The sequence below is a fragment of the Stenella coeruleoalba genome (genome assembly GCF_951394435.1).
Source record: "Stenella coeruleoalba genome assembly, chromosome: X".
NCBI lineage: Eukaryota > Metazoa > Chordata > Mammalia > Artiodactyla > Delphinidae > Stenella > Stenella coeruleoalba.
The window spans coordinates 3,021,422-3,039,474 of record NC_137152.1 but is presented as its reverse complement, the minus strand read 5'-3'; the positions used below and the strand labels follow the sequence as shown (position 1 = coordinate 3,039,474).

The window sequence follows — 18,053 nt, the reverse complement described above, 5'->3', positions numbered from 1 at the left end:
CCCAGGAAATACACTTTACAGTCAGTATATCCCGAAGGTGTTTTGACGCCACTCTTCATGTCCTCACAAACACCTGCTTTCATGGGGCAGTTTGATTTCTTTCCAGTCTGTTGGCGGAAACATGTTTTACTGTAGTTTTTATTTTCTATTCCTCATGTTGAAGATAGTAAATTTTTCATATATTGTTTGGCCATATTTTTTTTCTACGAAATGTCTGAACTGATTCTAAAACACCCCCAGCTTTCTAGAATTTCCATGAACATTTCCAGATACTTCAGCAGTAAGTTTTAAACGTCACAGATGTTGCTAACCATGATATTTTGGGGTACAGAAATATGTCATTATTATTTTTTCTTAAAAGTTTTACCGATTAGTGTATTCACCCTGCCACCTCCTCTGAAATACACACACCGTCACTCTGTCCACCACCACCAGTAACAAATAGTAAAAGCATGTTATGTACACAAGTATTGGCCAAATTTTCCCCAAGACACAATCCATTCTCAGATTATAAGATCCCTTGTTGCATCAAAACAAAGTAGAATATGACACAAAGTACAATTAAATCGCATTTGCTTGTATTGTAAACATTTAAGACGAACATGCTGGGAGACATTTGCTTGCAGGAAACAACTAAGCCATTGTCCGGGCATAATTAAGAGCCACGTTAGGGAGTTTATCGACATGGGATTGGACAGATCCATTTGAGGTGATAGATTGCTTTTCATTATATTGTTGTATCCCATTTAGCAGAACAAGGACAGATTACGTGGAAGCGTGTCCATCTTGTGAAATTCCCCTCCTACAGCAGGGAAATGGGTGGTTTATCCTGTATCAGGTCCTTTCTCTGTGTCATCAGATTTATTCCACAAGATTGAATTTGTCTGGTCTTAACAGGACAAGGCAGAATGCTTATCTTTTCTGTGTCCAGATTCTCAGCATTAGGACATGATCTCACAAGGCGATTTTAAGGAATAGAGGAAATTATATCAAGTATCTTGTTTTCTCTTTTTAGAATTGCATTTTTAAGTCCACTTATAATGTGTCCTCTATCCATTTCCTTCAAGCTTCTTATTGTTTTATTTTGTGGCAGCCCTGCATGGCTTGCGGGATCTTCGTTCCCCAACCAGGGATTAAACCCAGGCCACGGCAGTGAAAGCACGGAGTCCTAATCACTGGACCGCCAGGGAGCTCCCTTCCAGCTTCTGAAACGATCTCAGTTTTTCTTCTCCTCTCGAACTCTCCTTTTAAATGTTGCTCACAGAACGAGTCCACTTGGTAACCCATTGGTCTCCAGCACCGTTTCCCCATCTCAGCACTATTCACATTGTGGACTAGGTAACCCCGATGGGGGGCCGTCCTGGGCATTGTAGGTTGTGGAGCAACACCCCTGGTCTTCTCCCATGATAGCTGCCAACCGAGCTGTGAGGACCCAGAGTCTCTCTCTACTTTGACAAATCTCGCTACGGGCAGAATCACCCCCAGTTGGGTTCCATTTGTTAAGACTCCAGCCAAGAGTTGGAAGTAGGTATAATCACTTCCTGCTAGTTTCACCTTCAAACTCTATCCCTCCAGCTCCCAGACCTCCACCATCATCTAGGTGATGGATCGGCGAACTACAGCTCAGAATCCGTACCCGGACAGCTGCGTGTATCTGTAGATCGTTCTCTCGGCACACAGCCGTGACCACCCGTGTCTGTATTGTCTACACGTCTCCGGTAGCTTTCACGCGACAGCTCCAGTGTTGAGACTTGTTGACAGAAACCATATGGCCCACAAAACCTAAAATAGTTACTTTTTATTTGACTTTTCTGGAAAAGAAAATATTGCAGATTTCCGGTCTGTGTCATCTCCAGGGGTCTGGATGTGCGTTGTCTGTTTGGTGTTTTCAGAGTTCCTCCTGATTTGTCTTTTACAAAATGGAGATATAATTAACATATTATATTAGTGTATGTGCAACATAATGATGGGATATTGGCGCTTATTGTGAAATGATCACCACAGTAAGTCTAGTTATAAATTTTTTATTCTGGTGATGCGAAAGTTTGAGATCCACTCTCAGGAACTTTGAAATATAAAAACACAGTGTTAGGGACTTCCCTGGTGGCCCAGTGGTTAAGACTCCACACTCCCTATGCAGGGGGCCTGGGTTCGATCCCTGGTCAGGGAACTAGATCCCGCATGCCTGCCGCAAGTAAGACCCAGCACAGCCAAATAAATAAAATAAATAAATAAATATTTAAAAACACAGTGTTATTAGCTATAGTCACTATGCTATGCATTCCATTCCCAGGACTTATTTGTTTCATAATTGGAAGTTTGTACCTTTTCATTCACCTGTTTTGCTCACCGCCCCACCTTGCCTCAAGATGAATGGATGAAGAAAATGTGATCATATATATAAAGTACATGCATATATATGTGATATACAGATGTATATATGTGGGAGATTATATATATATATACACACACATATATATATATATATACACACACACACACTTATAACACACAGACACACATATACGTGCACACACTGGAATGTTATTCAGGCATAAAAAAAAAAGGCTGTCTTGCCATTTGTGACAACATGGATGGACTTTGAGGGCACTATGCTTAGTGAAATAAGTCAGACAGAGAAAGACAAATACTGTACGATCTCACTTATGTGTGGAATCTACACAAACAAAACCCAGACTCACAGATACAGAGAACAGATTGGTGGTGGTCTAATCTGTGTTTTACAGAACTCGAGCAGTGTATTTCTTTGAAAAGTGTCTATGTGACTATGTTGCTCTACTCTGTAGAACTGTGCATCTCTTCACAGTGAACTCAGGACTAAATCCAATCGCCTCAGCTTATCTCTTCCTTCCCCAGCTACTCAGGCCTCCCCATCCTCCAAGTTTCTTACCCACCATGTCCTATTTTCTTCCTCCAATATGGGTTGCCTCAGTCTTTGCCTGAATCCCTCTTGTTCATCCTTCAAGTCTTAAACGAAACATTATTTCTTTAAAGTTATTTTTTTTTCATGACACCCCCTACCCACGTCAATTATATGCTTTTCCCCCACGGATCATTCTCAGGGATGCTCCACACGTGAGGGTGCTCAGCTGCAGACAGTCACATCCACATAAGCGCATGTCAGCAGCATGGACTAGTACAGTGTTCGTTTGATTGTAGGAGCACAGCCCACACTGCAAGCTTCTCTGATGAGGACCGCCATCCCTGGGATGGCGGTAGCTTCTGCTGCATAGTTGGAGTTTATTTTCAATAATGAGTCATACTCCTGGTCTGCCTGCCCACAGAGTGACAGAAACTTGACATTTTTCTGCGGATTTCACCATAGGAAGGAAGAATTCACATTGCAGGGAAAGAATCAATAAGGAATAAATCAGTAAGTAAGGAATGACGTATGATAAGAGGAAGGAGATTTCTTCCAGGGTAACAGAAAGGCAGTGGAGAATGAGTGTCGTTTTCTACCGTTAACTCTTCTATCCAGAAGAAGGATGGGAAGACACAGAGTTGCTCTCACCACTCTGTCAATGGACACCTTTTGCTTTCTGCATCAACAACAGTGATGTTTCTCAGCCTTAAACACTTGTAGGACCATTTATACTCATACTTTCCTACCTTGCCAGAAGTAGTGCTCACTGTATAATTGTTCTCTTTTGCCCACTGAAGAATAAATGCCGGGGCTATGTAAATACATCCTATATATTTACACATTACGTAGCGTAAGGATTTGCTGTAAGATGAGGAAATGAATGGTATCTCTTTGTATAGGGCAATCATTATGCCTATTGTATTAAGTCCAGCCAAGCGCCCTGCTGTAGTAGCAGATTCGGAGTTTTATCAAAATATCATGAAAAGAGCACTTCAAAGTCCTTGGGATTCTTTCACAAAGTCAGAGACAAGTCAGCGGCGAGATGAGTTCCAGTTGTTTCAGCGCAGCAACTGAAAGTGAGAAAAATTGGACACAGACTCAAAGAACACTGTTAAACTTTGGGTGTTATTAGGATTCTTTTAATTTTAGTTAATCGTCAGAAACAGGGTGAAACAGAAGTTCAGGGATACAATGAAGACAAAAGAGGTATTTGATGCTGAATTAAAAAAAAAAAAAAAAGGGCTTCCCTGGTGGTGCAGTGGCTGAGTCCGCCTGCCGATGCAGGGGACACGGGTTCGTGCCCCGGTCCGGGAAGATCCCACATGCCGCGGAGCGGCTGCGCCCGTGAGCCATGGCCGCTGAGCCTGCGCATCCGGAGCCTGTGCTCCGCAACAGGAGAGGCCACGGCAGTGAGAGGCCTGTGTACCGCAAAAGAAAAAAAAAAAGATTTGTTATAAAGATGGAAAAACATCCATTTCAGAATGTCATGCTCCTTTTTATTTTTTTTTACTTTATTTTTGCTGTGTTGAGTCTTCGTTTCTGTGCGAGGGCTTTCTCTAGTTGCGGCGAGCGGGGGCCACTCTTCATCGCGGTGCGTGGGCCTCTCACTGCTGTGGCCTCTCCCGTTGTGGACCACAGGCTCCGGACGCGCAGGCTCAGCAGCCATGGCTCACGGGCGTAGTTGCTCCGCGGCATGTGGGATCTTCCCAGACCAGGGCTTGAACCCGTGTCCCCTGCATTAGCAGGTAGATTCTCAACCACTGCACCACCAGGGAAGCCCCGTCATGCTCCTTTTGATCTCAGACAGTTTTGAGGCCAATCGGCATTTTTCCAAGGTCTCAAAAAAATGTTTCAATCAGACCAATAAAACGTGCATAACCTCAGAGGCATCTGAATTATCTATCTGACCCTGTCGCTTTTCTTCTTAAAATACATCGGTAGCTATTTGCCATCTCTAAGGAGAAGCTGAATGCCTACACTGGTGCGAGACCCTTCATGATCTAAGCCCCTACTTACCTCTCCTAATAGCCTCCTGGACACTAAGCCCACAGCGCCAGCCTATTGCCTTTCCACTTCCCACAGGGTTCATACGGCTGTACTTAAAGTGTACACTTACGCTCTGTGGCTTTGCTGAGGCTGACCCCACTCCATATAAAAGCAAACGCTGTTCACCCTCTTCACCTTGGAGAATCTCATAAATAAGTAAAGACACAGCTCACCTGTTCCTCTTCTGACCATCTCCTAATCCTGCCGGGCTCCATAGGATTGCCTATTTCCTCAGAGCATAGTTTGATCACTCTGTATAATTCTTACTCTGTCTTGAGTATCTTGTTACATGTTTGTCTCCCATCCAGGATGAGGGATCAGGTCCATATTTACTTAACATTTAAGCATCCAGGGCCCAGCTCAGTGGCTGCTTATAAGAAAAGTAATTACTTCTGGAATGATTAAATCAAGGAATGCATGGATACTTCCTTGTGTTATTACCTGGGCCATCTTTTTTATTCTTATTCTAGAATTTATTTTATTCTAGAATTCAAATGCCTTTGGTGCAGAAGAGTGAATGCTCAACGGTTTTTAAGAAGTGAGTGAATGATCTCATCCTGTTTATAAATTGTTTTCACCAAGACTCTCCGAGGCTCCAGATGATCTATTAATTAGAGGTGCTAAGTTCAACATAAGAGGCTGTTGGATACTTACCAAATTCAGAAACATGAGTAACCTCAATATATGTCTGATAAGTGTTGGTATATCAACACCTGATTGCCAGCCAGTCATGAAGCAAGCTTGTTGTAAGCTAGAAGTCCATGCCTCTAGTTGATGCAGTTCAAATGGAGTATAAGGTTTATATGTCTTCGTAATGATCTACATGATTCCTTCATCACCACCACCAACAAAGTATTAATCAGTCTATCCATCTACATGTAATTTGACCTGACGTCTTTTTTAGACCAGATAGATTGTTGGAGATAGGCATAGGGAGATAAAAAAGACAAACTTGGTTTCCACCCTGATGAAGAAGACACCCTAATTGGTGAAAAATAAGCAATATACCTAGAGATTGTTGTAAGAACACACTGTGAAGTTGATGGTGGTGGTGGTGGTGATTTTAACGATGTTGATGGTGGGGTGATGGAGATGATGATGCCATCATGATGATGATGATGGTAATGAGCGTGATGGAGATGATGGTGATGATGATGGTGGTGGTGGTGACGATGATGATGGTCCTGCTGCTGCTGCTGAAGGTGGTGATGGTGATGATTGTGATGATGATGGTGGTGGTGATGTTGGTGGTGATGATGATGATGGTGGTGATGATGGTGATGGTGGTGATGATGGTGATGGTGGTGGTGATGATTATGGTGATGATGATGATGGTGATGATCATGATGGTGATGATGGTGGTGGTGGTGACGATGGTGATGGTGCTGATGGAAATGATGGTGATGATGGTGGTGATGATGGTGGTGGTGGTGATGATGGTGATGATGGTGATTATGGTGATGATGGTGGTGATGATCATGATGGTGATGATGGTGGTGGTGATGATGGTGATGGTGGTGATGATTATGGTGATGATGATGATGGTGGTGATGATCATGATGGTGATGATGGTGGTGGTGGTGACGATGGTGATGGTGCTGATGGAGATGATGGTGATGATGGTGGTGATGATGGTGGTGGTGGTGATGATGGTGATTATGGTGATGATGGTGGTGATGATCATGATGGTGATGATGGTGGTGGTGGTGACGATGGTGATGGTGCTGATGATGGTGATGGTGGTGGTGGTGATGATGGTGATGATTATGGTGATGATGGTGGTGGTGATGATGGTGGTGATGATGATGATCATGATGATGATGTTGGTGCTGCTGCTGCTGCTGATGGTGATGATGATGATGGTGGTGAGGATGGTGATGGAGATGCTGGTGGTTATGGTGATGATGATGATGGTGGTGATGACGATGGTGATGATGCTGGTGGTGATTTTGATGATGGTGATGATGAGGGTGATGGAGATGATGATTCCCTGATGATGATTATGTTGAGGGTGATGGTGATGATAATGATTGACAGTTTTTAATGGCCATTTATTTTTTGCCTAGTCAGAAATCACTGCCTGATTCAGCTTAGTTCATAGATAGACATCCTGAACAGCCAGACTCACTCTCAAAGTAAAACGTAATTTTTCAATAAATGTGTGGTAGTACAGTCCACTTTTGCTTTCTTTTGTGTTCTGAGAGATGAACAACAGGAGTGGGCCCTCAGCCTCTCCTTCCCGCAAATATCATGTTAGCTACTTAAACATGAAACTGTTTTAGCAGAAGTTCCTTTTTGTAGTTGGTAACTCGCCAGCAAGCTGTTCTGTCCTTCTTCACACAAGTGCACAAGAATGTTACTAAAAATCAGTTTATCAGCACATATTAGTTGAGCTACCAGATGGTTCCCCAATCTATAAAATAATTTTAAAAACTAAAAATTCCCCGTGTAACGTATATGCTGATTATTACTGGCAGATGGGGCTCAGTGGATATAAAGTTTCAGTTATAAATTCTAGCGATCTGTTCTACAACACTGTACCTATAGATGACATGGTATTGTGGACTTAAAAAATTGTTAAAAGGGTAGATCTCACATTAAGTGTTCTTATTAACATGTTCACCACACACACACACACACACACACACACACACACACACACACACACACAAAGGAACACAAAGAAACTTTAGGAGGTGATGGGTACGTTTACTTCCTTGATGGTGGTGATGGTATCATAGAGTATGCATACGTCCACTCATACAATTTTATGTATTAAACTCCTGCAGGTTTTATTGTATTTCAGTTGTGTCTCAGTAAAGCTGCTAAAGCAAAAGAAAGAAACATTAGAGTTATTTTTTTGACTGTTAAAAACAGATAACGATAATCAGGTTAAGTAGAACCTCTTGAATTTTATGTCAAATTAGAAGAACCTGGAAAACTCCAATTCAGGCTGCACACTGCCAGCTCCTTTTCTTGAAATACTGGAATATTAAAAACATACATGCAGATCAATTAAATTGATACCTATTTAGAGTAGTATAGTTCTCAGAATTTGTCCAAATTCCTTTCTGCTGGGATTCTTAAAAAGGCAAAAAGAAAACTTGTTCACGAAAACATGATTATATAGTGACTACACATTCTGAAACAGATATATTCTGCACAAAGCACTCTAATTTATTCTTGCTTGTTTTAATCTCCCTGTCAGATTTTCACTCCTCAAATGATGTATCTAAAACATCCTTGGGAATTCCCTGGCGGTCCAGTGGTTAGGACTCCACGTTTCCACTGCAGGGGGCACGGGTTCCATCCCTGGTGAGGGAGCTAAGATCCCGCAAGCTGCATGGTGTGGCCAAAAAAACAAAAAAAAACAAAAATTAAAAAATCCTTAAGTAAACTTTTTTGTGGCTATCCATTAAGAAAGTTCCTCATTTATATTACCAATTACCTTTCTCTCTCTGGACCATAATATTGTATATGACACTTTGAAAATATCAGTGTACACATATGACTTTCCTTCTAGACTTCAGGTTTTTCAAGATGGCATATACCTCTGATTCATCTTGGTGTATTCAGATGTGAACCCACTGCCAGGATTCACAGTGGACCCTGCCACTGTTTAATGTATTCATGGAAAGTGAGAATTCAGGGATGGGAGATGTTCACGGTGAGATAATTTCTCAACGCCCCGTCTTTTTTTGAGTCAGGCGCCGCATCCTGTGTGTCGTCAGAAAGCATCTTAACAGCTAACCAGTTCTCTTCTGACAGACACCCTCCGCAGCTGTGTAAAAATAAGATGAAATTGCTAAGCAAAGTAAATATTTAATTAAGAAACAGCTAATCAGATTCCCCTTCGCTTTGTTCTGTTTATAGTTAAGCAGCTCCCTTTAATAGAAGACCATTTCCATTAGTATCTTAAAATCCCTTCAACATATTTTCATTTCAGTTTTCTGCTGCATTTTACTGACCTTCATCCCCAAATTGATTCTGGCTGTGTTACTGCTGGAGATACATTATGTGTATATAAGACTTTTAAATTCACTTAGAATTCGAAGTCCTATCATCCATCGTCTTATTTCAAACAAGCCTCTCTGCACAGGCAGAATTAGAATGAAACTTGCCCTCAGACGATACTTACTGTGGTTTCTCACACACTTTCATTAAAACTTCAGGTACACATAGGCTCCTAAAAGACTAAATGCAATGCATTGCTGCTAATTGAAGAGGAACAATTATGCTTAAAATAAGAAAAAAAAAATCTCTATTTTCAAAATTATAAAATGTAGCCAAACTTTAATTTCATGCCTAAGATTTCCACATTTTTTTTTCAAATAGGATTGCCTTGAGGTATGAAAAAGGACAGCCCATTTCACCCTTGTTGTGTGTACCTTTAGACTGAAAGAAAGTCAGTCACACATTTTCAAATGCAGTACTATAGTATGATGTTAAAAGGCCACCAGATAACATATACTGAAGGTAGTCTTTATTTTTTTTTATTTTTTTATTTCTTTGCGGTACGCGGGCCTCTCACTGCTGCGGCCTCTCCCGTTGCAGAGCACAGGCTCCGGACACGCAGGCTCAGCGGCCATGGCTCACGGGCCCAGCCGCTCCACGGCATGTGGGATCTTCCCGGACCGGGGCACGAACCCGTGTCCCCTGCATCGGCAGGCGGACTCTCAACCACTGCGCCACCAGGGAAGCCCTGGTAGTCTTTATTTTTTAGAGATCTCCAAATTTTGTTTTGAAATAAATAAATCCAGCTTATCCTGGATTAAATTAAGCATGAGAGAGAGGTACATAAAATTCAGAATGGTGATTATTTCTGGAGAATAACAGAAAGGAAATGGGGGGGGGGAGTGGCTGAGAATGGCTCTGTTTCTGATCAATATCCATTGATCATATATTTATATATGTAGATTTATACATAAATATATAATCATCTGAAGCATAATGTCAGATTATTGACATGTAGTACACTTAGATGATTGTGTGCGCGAGTGGGTCCTATATTATTTTTGGTCCTTTCCAGTGGAAGCTCTAAAGAAGAAATATTTACTGTAGGAGCAAAAAAAAAAAATCCAGAAGAAAAAATAAAACAAACATCTGTACGTGGTGGGTGAGATGTCCATGAAAACTGAGACACTCAAAGGTTGGGAATTTCTCTCAAGAAAAAAAAAAAAGTTAATTCTACCATTCTCCTTATGGAAGTGACGTAAAAATCATGTGAATTTTAAAGTAAGAAAAAAATCAAGCTATTTTAACATTAAAATCAAGTTGGATCAAGAAGCTCTATCATCTGTGAATAGTATAGAAAGATGACACAGCTTGTGATGCAGTTAAAAACATATTTTAAGGGAACCCCAAATGGATTCAGCTAGAGATGATTATACAGATGCTCCCCAAATATTTTGAAAATTATAAAACAAACACAGAGGCAAAAGCATGTAGATGCGTCATGAAAAAATAAATTCCCGTGAAGCACGTTGCAGCCCAAAATCCTGGTTGATTTTGTCAGGACTAGGTTGCTGTTAGGAGCTCAGTTAAAGAACACGAGCTCCTGACACTTTCCTGGTGGCACAGCAGTTAAGAATCCGCCTGCCCAGGGAGATCAGCTAGGTGGTTTGTGACCACCTAGAGGGGTGGGATAGGGAGGGTGGGAGGGACGGAGACGCAACAGGGAAGAGATATGGGAACATATGTATACGTATAACTGGTTCACTTTGTTATAAAGAAGAAACTAAGACACCATTGTAAAGGAATTATACTCCAATAACGATGTTAAAAAAAAAAAAAAAAGCATCCGCCTGCCAAGGCAGGGGACACGGGTTCGAGCCCTGGTCCGGGAAGATCCCACATGCCGCGGAATAACTAAACCCGTGCGTCACAACTACTGAGCCTGGGCTCTATAGTCCATGAGCCACGACTACTGAGCCCGTGCACTCTAGAGCCCACGGGCCACGACTGCTGAGCCCACGGGCCTAGAGCCCATGCTGTGCAAGAAGAGAAGCCACCACAATGAGAAGCCCGAGCACCGCAACAAAGAGCAGCCCCTGCTCACCGCAACTAGAGAAAGGTCATGATTGATCATGGCTGGTTCCAAGGTCATGATTGGTTCCAAGAGAGGCAGAGTGCAAACGTCGAGGCCACATAAAGTATCCATCCAGAGCACTCACAGCAGCCCAAAGCCACAACTAGAGAAAGCCCATGCGCAGCAGCCAAGACCCAACGCAACCAAAAAGAAAATAAAAAAAAAGAACATGAGCTCCTAGTAACACATATCTGTGTTTCAGGCTGACCTAGTGAGGTTAGAGGTGGCTTTTCCCAGCTTCCTCTTAGGAATTCTTAGCATTCTACCTGATACTGCTTAGTTTTCCTGTCTGGTTATTCTTGAGTGTGGCGAATCCCAGCGTTGGTCTCTGCAGGTAGATTGGTTAAAACTCCACTTACAGGTGTTGATGGTGGCCGTGCCTGTTGCTTCCATTTTTAAACTCTTATGTAAAAAACTCTTAGATAAGAGTTTAAAAATGGAAGCGGGGGAGGGAGGAAGGAAGGACAGGGGGAAGGAAGAAAAGACAGAGGGAAGGGAAGAACAGAAACGTTTGGAAAGGAGAGGAGAGGGGAAAAAATGACAAAAAGAGAAAGGGTTTTATAAAGACAGGGAGGAACCAGAAAAAGACCTTTAAAAAAAAAATGAGCAGATTTCTACAGAACAGTTCTCCAGTATTGAAAAGGATGATTCTTCAATCACTGCCGCCCAAGTTGAAGGGAATCGAGGCGGTGCCCCTTACCTCTCACCGCATTACAGACCGCCCTCAAGCTGCAGTGTCCTAGTACCATGATGTTTTCCTGTTTCGCATGAGAATGCATGTTCCTTGCTGGTTTCTCTGCTGATCTAGGCTGGTCTCACTCACAAGCTCACATTCAGAGAGATGTTCAGCCCTGGCTGGCCTCCACTGAGGTGCTGGCGTGGCAGAACCTGCCTCTTCTTGGGCTGTTTCAGCCTTAAATCCTGGAGCGTGAGCCTCCCCACGAGGTCACGATTGCGTTCCAAGACGGGCAAAGTACAAATGTCAGGGCCACGTATAGCATCCTCCCAGAGTACTCACAGCAGCCCAAAGCCACATTCTGTGGCTCAAGACATCCCCAGGGGCAGCCGTGACTCAAGGTAGCAGCAACAGGAGGATGCCCGGACCTCATGTCTACTGAGCACCTGGAAGGGGAAGCTGTGCTTCAGCTGTCTGTGCACCCCAAGATACAAAGTCACTTGGATTGCGGCTAGGTACCTCTGGGTACATTAGTTCCCCAGGGCTGCTCTTAATGAAATACTACAAGCCCTGGGATCCAGAACAACAGAAATTTGTCTCCCAGTTCTGAAACCTAGGAGTCCAAAAATCAAGGTGTCAGCAGGCCTCGCTCCTTCTAGAGACTCCAGGGGAGGGTCCTTCCCGCCTCTTCCGGCTTCTGGTGGCCCCTGGATACCCCTGGGCTTGTGGCCCCATCAGTCCGATTTCTGCCGCTGTCTCCACATGGCTTCTGCTCTCTGACTGTATCTCCACATGTCTTTCTCCTATCTTATAAAAAGAGCAGAGGCACCTCCTCCAGGGTGACCTCATCTTACCTATGTAATAACATCTTCAAAGACCGTATTTCCAAATCAGCTCAGACTGTGCAGGACGGGGAGTTGGGGCTTCAGTGTATCTTTCGGGGGGACACAGTTCAACCCCCTTGCATATGTAACCCACCTATTCTAGTACTGTCATTCCACTTTCTATGTTTTAACCCATCTTCTTTGACCTTAGTCTCTTTTTTTAAATTAAATTTTATTTTTTTTAACATCTTTACTGGAGTATAATTGCTTTACAATGGTGGGTTAGTTTCTGCTGTATAACAAAGTGAATCAGCTATACATAGACATATATCCCAATATACTTTTCTTCAGGGTTTCGTTCTCCCCAGAGAACCTCATTCCATAGAGATACCTTAAGAAAAACACTATTGCTGGCAATCAAGATACAAATATTTGGGACATTACAGAATGAAAGCCTTTTGAGACTTTGGTTTCCTACACTTGAGGTTGACCAGATCTCTGAGTTGATGTGATTGTAAACAAGTAAAATATACATCAAAATTGTCTAAGACACATCCAGGGGCTGACAAGAAAGTTGGGAATGCTCAGAAAAAAAAAAAAAAGACCAGGAAAGGCAGAAGGGGCACAGATACTGACTTCGGTTTTGAGATAATTTGTTGACCTGGTGAACATGACCACCGATATTCTACTGAGTCAGTGTATTGAGGCTTTAAAGAGAAAGACGAGGGACAGGTCAAAATAATTGGTTTCATAGGAAAACACTCCTAATTCTGGTGCACCAAGATATTAGCATAGCATAAAGTGGAAGTTTCCTGGCAAGTGCCAAAATAAATAAGCACAGTAGATAAGAAAGGAGGAGCTTTAGAAATGGGTAATTATCTCTTCTGGAATGAATAAACACTGAACAAGATAGGGAGACATGCCCAATGGATAGTAAAAAAAAAAAAGTATTGTAAAGCTATACTCATTAGCACAGCATCCCATCGTTGCAAGATAGGTCCAAGATACCATAAGATACATGAGTATATTGATGCTAGTTATATGGCAGAGATGGGGTTGCCACTAATTGTGGAAAGGAGGAATTTTCACTCTTTTGCATGCAGACACTATATCACAATAACAACTGCAAGGAAACAAACAGTATTTATTATAAACTCTGAGTATGTTATGGCAAGGAGGGTTATAAGATGTCCAACAAGAAAAAAAAAAAAAAAAAAGATGTCCAACAAGAATTCTGCCTCTTGGGACTTCCCTGGTGGTCCAGTGGTTGAGAATCCGTCTCGCAATGCAGGGGGACGACGCCGGTTTGATCTCCGGTCAGGGAACTAAGATCTCACGTGCCGCGGGCCAACTAAGCCTGCGTGCCACAGCTAGAGAGCACACGTGCCAGGAACTACAGAGCCCATGCACTCTGGAGCCCATGTGCCACAGCTAGAGAGAATCCCGCGCACCACAACGAAGATAAATAAATAAACATTACAAAAAAAAAAAGAATCGTGCCTCATGGTGGTACACACCCTGGATGATTCAATCCCCTTGAGTGTTAGTGGGACTGTGGATAGGATGGGATTTATTTCCTATGATTAGGCTACTAACTAGCTGGCTTTGAGTTAATCCAAAGAGGAATTAGTGTGGGTGGGCCTGGCCTAATCAGGGGATGAAAGCAGGTGCACTCCTGCAGGGCTCAGGGAAGACAGGAAACACCTGTGATGTACACTTGGAAGAGGTGGCTTCTAGATGCTGAGCCTCCCTCAGCCAGCAGCTGACAAATGACAGGACCTCAGTCCTACAACCACAAGGAATTAAATACCCAAAACCTCTAGATGAGAATGCAGCCAGGCCAACACCTGGCTTTAATACGTGTGAGCAGAGGACCCAGCTCAGCCCTGGACTCCTATCCCACGGACACTGTGAGATAATGAATGTGAGTTTAGGCTGCTGCCTGTGGAGTTCATTATGCAGCAGTAGCAAAGGAATACAGACATCCATTAGGTTACAAAGATAGTAGTTTGGGTGACATTTTAGCCTTGAAATGGTAAATTACCTTGTGAATGATTCAGAGCAATCGAAAGGGGAAAACCAGCCCTAGTAGGTTGCGAAGTGGAGTAAGAACTTAGAAAATCCCCTACGTTGCACAGAATGCAGGTCTACTCGTTTTATCCAAGAGCCTCTGTCTCTCAATAGACAGGACCAAGTGGATAAGATGTTTTGCCATTTGAAGGTGTGTTAGCACCGTTTTCAGAAGCACATTTTTATATCCTGCTCAGGCAAAAATCAATAATAAACAAACGTTAGAGACTCACCTTGAAGGTGCCCTATTCAGCTGTATGGCGTGGCTTCAGTGTGTTCATCCAGTTTCCAGGTCTCAGGGGTGAGCCTCACCTCCAGAAGATTCCCCGTGTGCCCTTTGTAAGAGTCTGCCTTTCTGTCTGAGCCACATGGTGTTAGGCATTGCCTGAAGTACAGTTCCGCAAAACAGACATTATTCGTAACACTTACGGGCTCAGTCAACTAATGAGTTGGCCTTGGTATTGGAAGAAAAAAAAAAAATTGCAAATTGGAAAATGAAATCCATTTGATGTGGAGTTTTATGCCGAGTGTCTTTACTGAAAAAGTCTGCACCCGACACTGACATTCCATAGAAATGTCAAAAAAATGGCCAGTTGATGTAATAATCCTTTCTTCAGAATAATCGGTCATCATTTGACAAACTTCTCTCTCTCTTGCTGCTTTCAGCTGGTGTGTCCTGCTGCTATAAGCCTGTTCTCTCTTCCGCAGGGGTCTCCTTAGACCACTGACAGCGGACAGATCTCTGCACTGCACCGAGGATGGAACTGGGCTGCCAGCCATCTGTTATCCAAACCCTCCTCGCAGGCTTCACGGGTGAGTTTATTGTCGATGAAAGAGACCTCACCTACGGGGAAACACTCTGGGACCACATGTCTATCCAAGAAAAAAACATTGCAACAAGAGAACATAGAATATTGTGATGCTGTGTTTCTCCACAGCTTCTGTAGAAGAAAACTGTTAGCTGTAGAACCAGTTCTGTGTGATTAATACATTACCGGGTGGGGAGTATTCAATTCTGAGACATCATCATCGGATTATAAAAGCTGAGGGAAGTCTGTCTAGCAGGATCGTACATTTGGTCGCTGGTAAGACCCGTCTGAATTGCCTCTGAAAAGCATATCACAAGGGTGGGTTTCAACAAAGCACGATCCGTGAATTTCGTTCATGGCATACCATTGGGGTCCCCACCGCCATTTTTTTCATTAATTCTCTTTATTTGCCTTGTATGTGTAAAAAGCGAAGGTATGTGTCTAGTGAAAGGATGTCTTGGTATTAACACAAGTGGCAAGAAAATGCGGAGTTTGCTGTCTAAGGAATCAGTTAAAGCCACGTTTATGATGATCACTATCTGAATCATGCTGGAAAGGAATTGATGCCTCACAGGATTTTCTTTCGTAATCATCTTTTATCATGGTCAGCTTTCAGTGCTTGTTTAATGTAAGTGTTATAGATATAAATTTTAGTAATCCACCAATTTATCTGTCTTCCAAAAACTTACCAACTTAAGTACATTCCAGTGAACCATATACAGGGATTCTGCCCACAAAGCTTTTGGTTTGAAGAATGGCTTACTTATTACATATATTTTCTAATTGACATGGATGTTTATTTTGTAGTCATACTTGTGTTTTTTTAACTCAATTGCGTTGTTGTTGAAGAACAGTGTGGTCTGTTGGATATTGATATGAAGTGATTTGTTAAAGGCAAATGTCTAAAATACTTACACTTTTTGAAAAGAAGAATGGGGTCTTTGGGCAAATGCCAGAAAGTCATAAGGAACATACTTGTCGTTGGGCAAGTGGGCGTTTTTACACATTGCAGCAAGGGAGACTGCAAACCATGGGGGCCATGGGCTGTCTCAGTAAGAAGTTGTTACAATTAGCTGTCCTAGGATGGATGCTGGTGGGTATTTGGGGGCCATCTAAAGAATTGGAGGTTTATCTGGATTGGACATTGTTGGAATGTGGAGATATTTCTATGATAGAGTATGTCAATAATTCTTATCTCCGAGGAGGACAGAAAAGGCTACCTCTGTCATTGGTAAAGAAGCAGCCCCTGAATCCGTCACAAGAGGGGGCAGTTCTGCATTTTGTGATCCGGATCATGTTCCTGGCGTGTCTGTGTGCGGAAGTGATCGTGGGGGGGTCTTTGTCTTAATTTGTCGTAATCAAACTGCGGCACCATCACTTACGATGTGAGATACGTATGCCTCATTCCGTGCGTTCTTTAGTTTCTCTACTTTCTCTGTTTCAAAATGTGCAAACATAAATCCCCCTTTTTCCCCTCATCTTTTCATATTTGAGTAAGAGGTGTGTTCATGAGACTGGGTCACGCCCATGAAATAATCTTGGTATCTTAAGGTTACCTGTGGCATAGAACATAACTCAACCATGGGAGTGACAGTCGCATCCCAGTCAGGAGCTTTACTTTCTGTGGAGGGAGTGGACTCTGTCCTCCGGTCTTGGGCTTGTCCTTTGGATCCAGTGTGCGGACACGGAAGGCCGCAGGGATGGGTGAAACCATAAACTTCTGGCATCCCGGTCCCTGCAGCCCAGGTGAGACTGAGCCCTCTTCTCTCTGACCTCAACGTGAGGCGAGTAAGGTGTAAACCTTTTTGCTGTCCAGGCTCTGAGCTTTGCAGGACATCTGCTTTTGTGCCTGCCCTGCTCACAGGAAGCTGTAGAATGATAAGGGTCCTAAAGAGTGAGAATCTGCCTGTGAGAACCTGGGCTTCCCCGCTGCTGAGATGGACCCGCGGGAGCCGCAGAGAGAAGACGGTCAGGTGTGCCGTGTGCCAGGGATGTGGCTCTTTGCACGACTCCAAGGTGTGATTGGTGCCGTTCTAGCACCTGGGTTTTGAGCATCAGATATCAAGGAATAATATCGTTGTCATTTAGGTAATGAAAATAAATTTTACTTTCTTTTGTAATCATACTTGGTGTCATCGGGACTTCTGACAGCTGTAATGGGCTGAACTGTGCTGCCCCCGCAAATTCCTGTGTTGATTACCAAAATGTGACACAGAGACATGAAATGAGCAAATGCTATTGGAAAGATGACCCCAGTAGACTTGCTGGACACAAGGTTGTCACAAACCATCAATTTGTAAAAACTGCGGTATCTGAAGTACAGAAAAAACTGAGGTCTGCCTGGGTGTGTATATACAGACATATCGTATCTTCCTCTCTTCCCTTATTTTCTCTACCATCTTTTTCTAATGTGGGATGACTTTATTTCCACGAGTTAAATTCTACTGATCACTAGATGCTCATGTAGAAGAACTGTTTATTGTATGAGAATATACCTGTTTTTTCTGGGGCAGTCTGTTGAGGGTTTTCTAGCTTAAGGTGAACTTTGACTTTCTTTCTGCTTAACTGTCAGAAAGGTGGGAAGAATTCTGAAAACAGAGGTGTATCTTCCAAGTAGTTGGCTAAGTTCAAACCAGGCAGTTGATCAAGGTTCTCT

General features: G+C 42.9%; 1 long non-coding RNA gene across 2 annotated transcripts in view; it reads left to right on the top strand.

Annotated features, from left to right (window-relative positions):
- The window catches only part of LOC307179976, a 590,142-nt gene that overhangs the window by 109,421 nt on the left and 462,668 nt on the right, over positions 1 to 18,053 (top strand). For both annotated transcript variants that reach the window (XR_013825629.1, XR_013825630.1), the window contains exon 2: positions 15,297 to 15,401. This is a non-coding gene — a long non-coding RNA (uncharacterized lncRNA). The remainder of the gene's footprint in view (positions 1 to 15,296; positions 15,402 to 18,053) is intronic.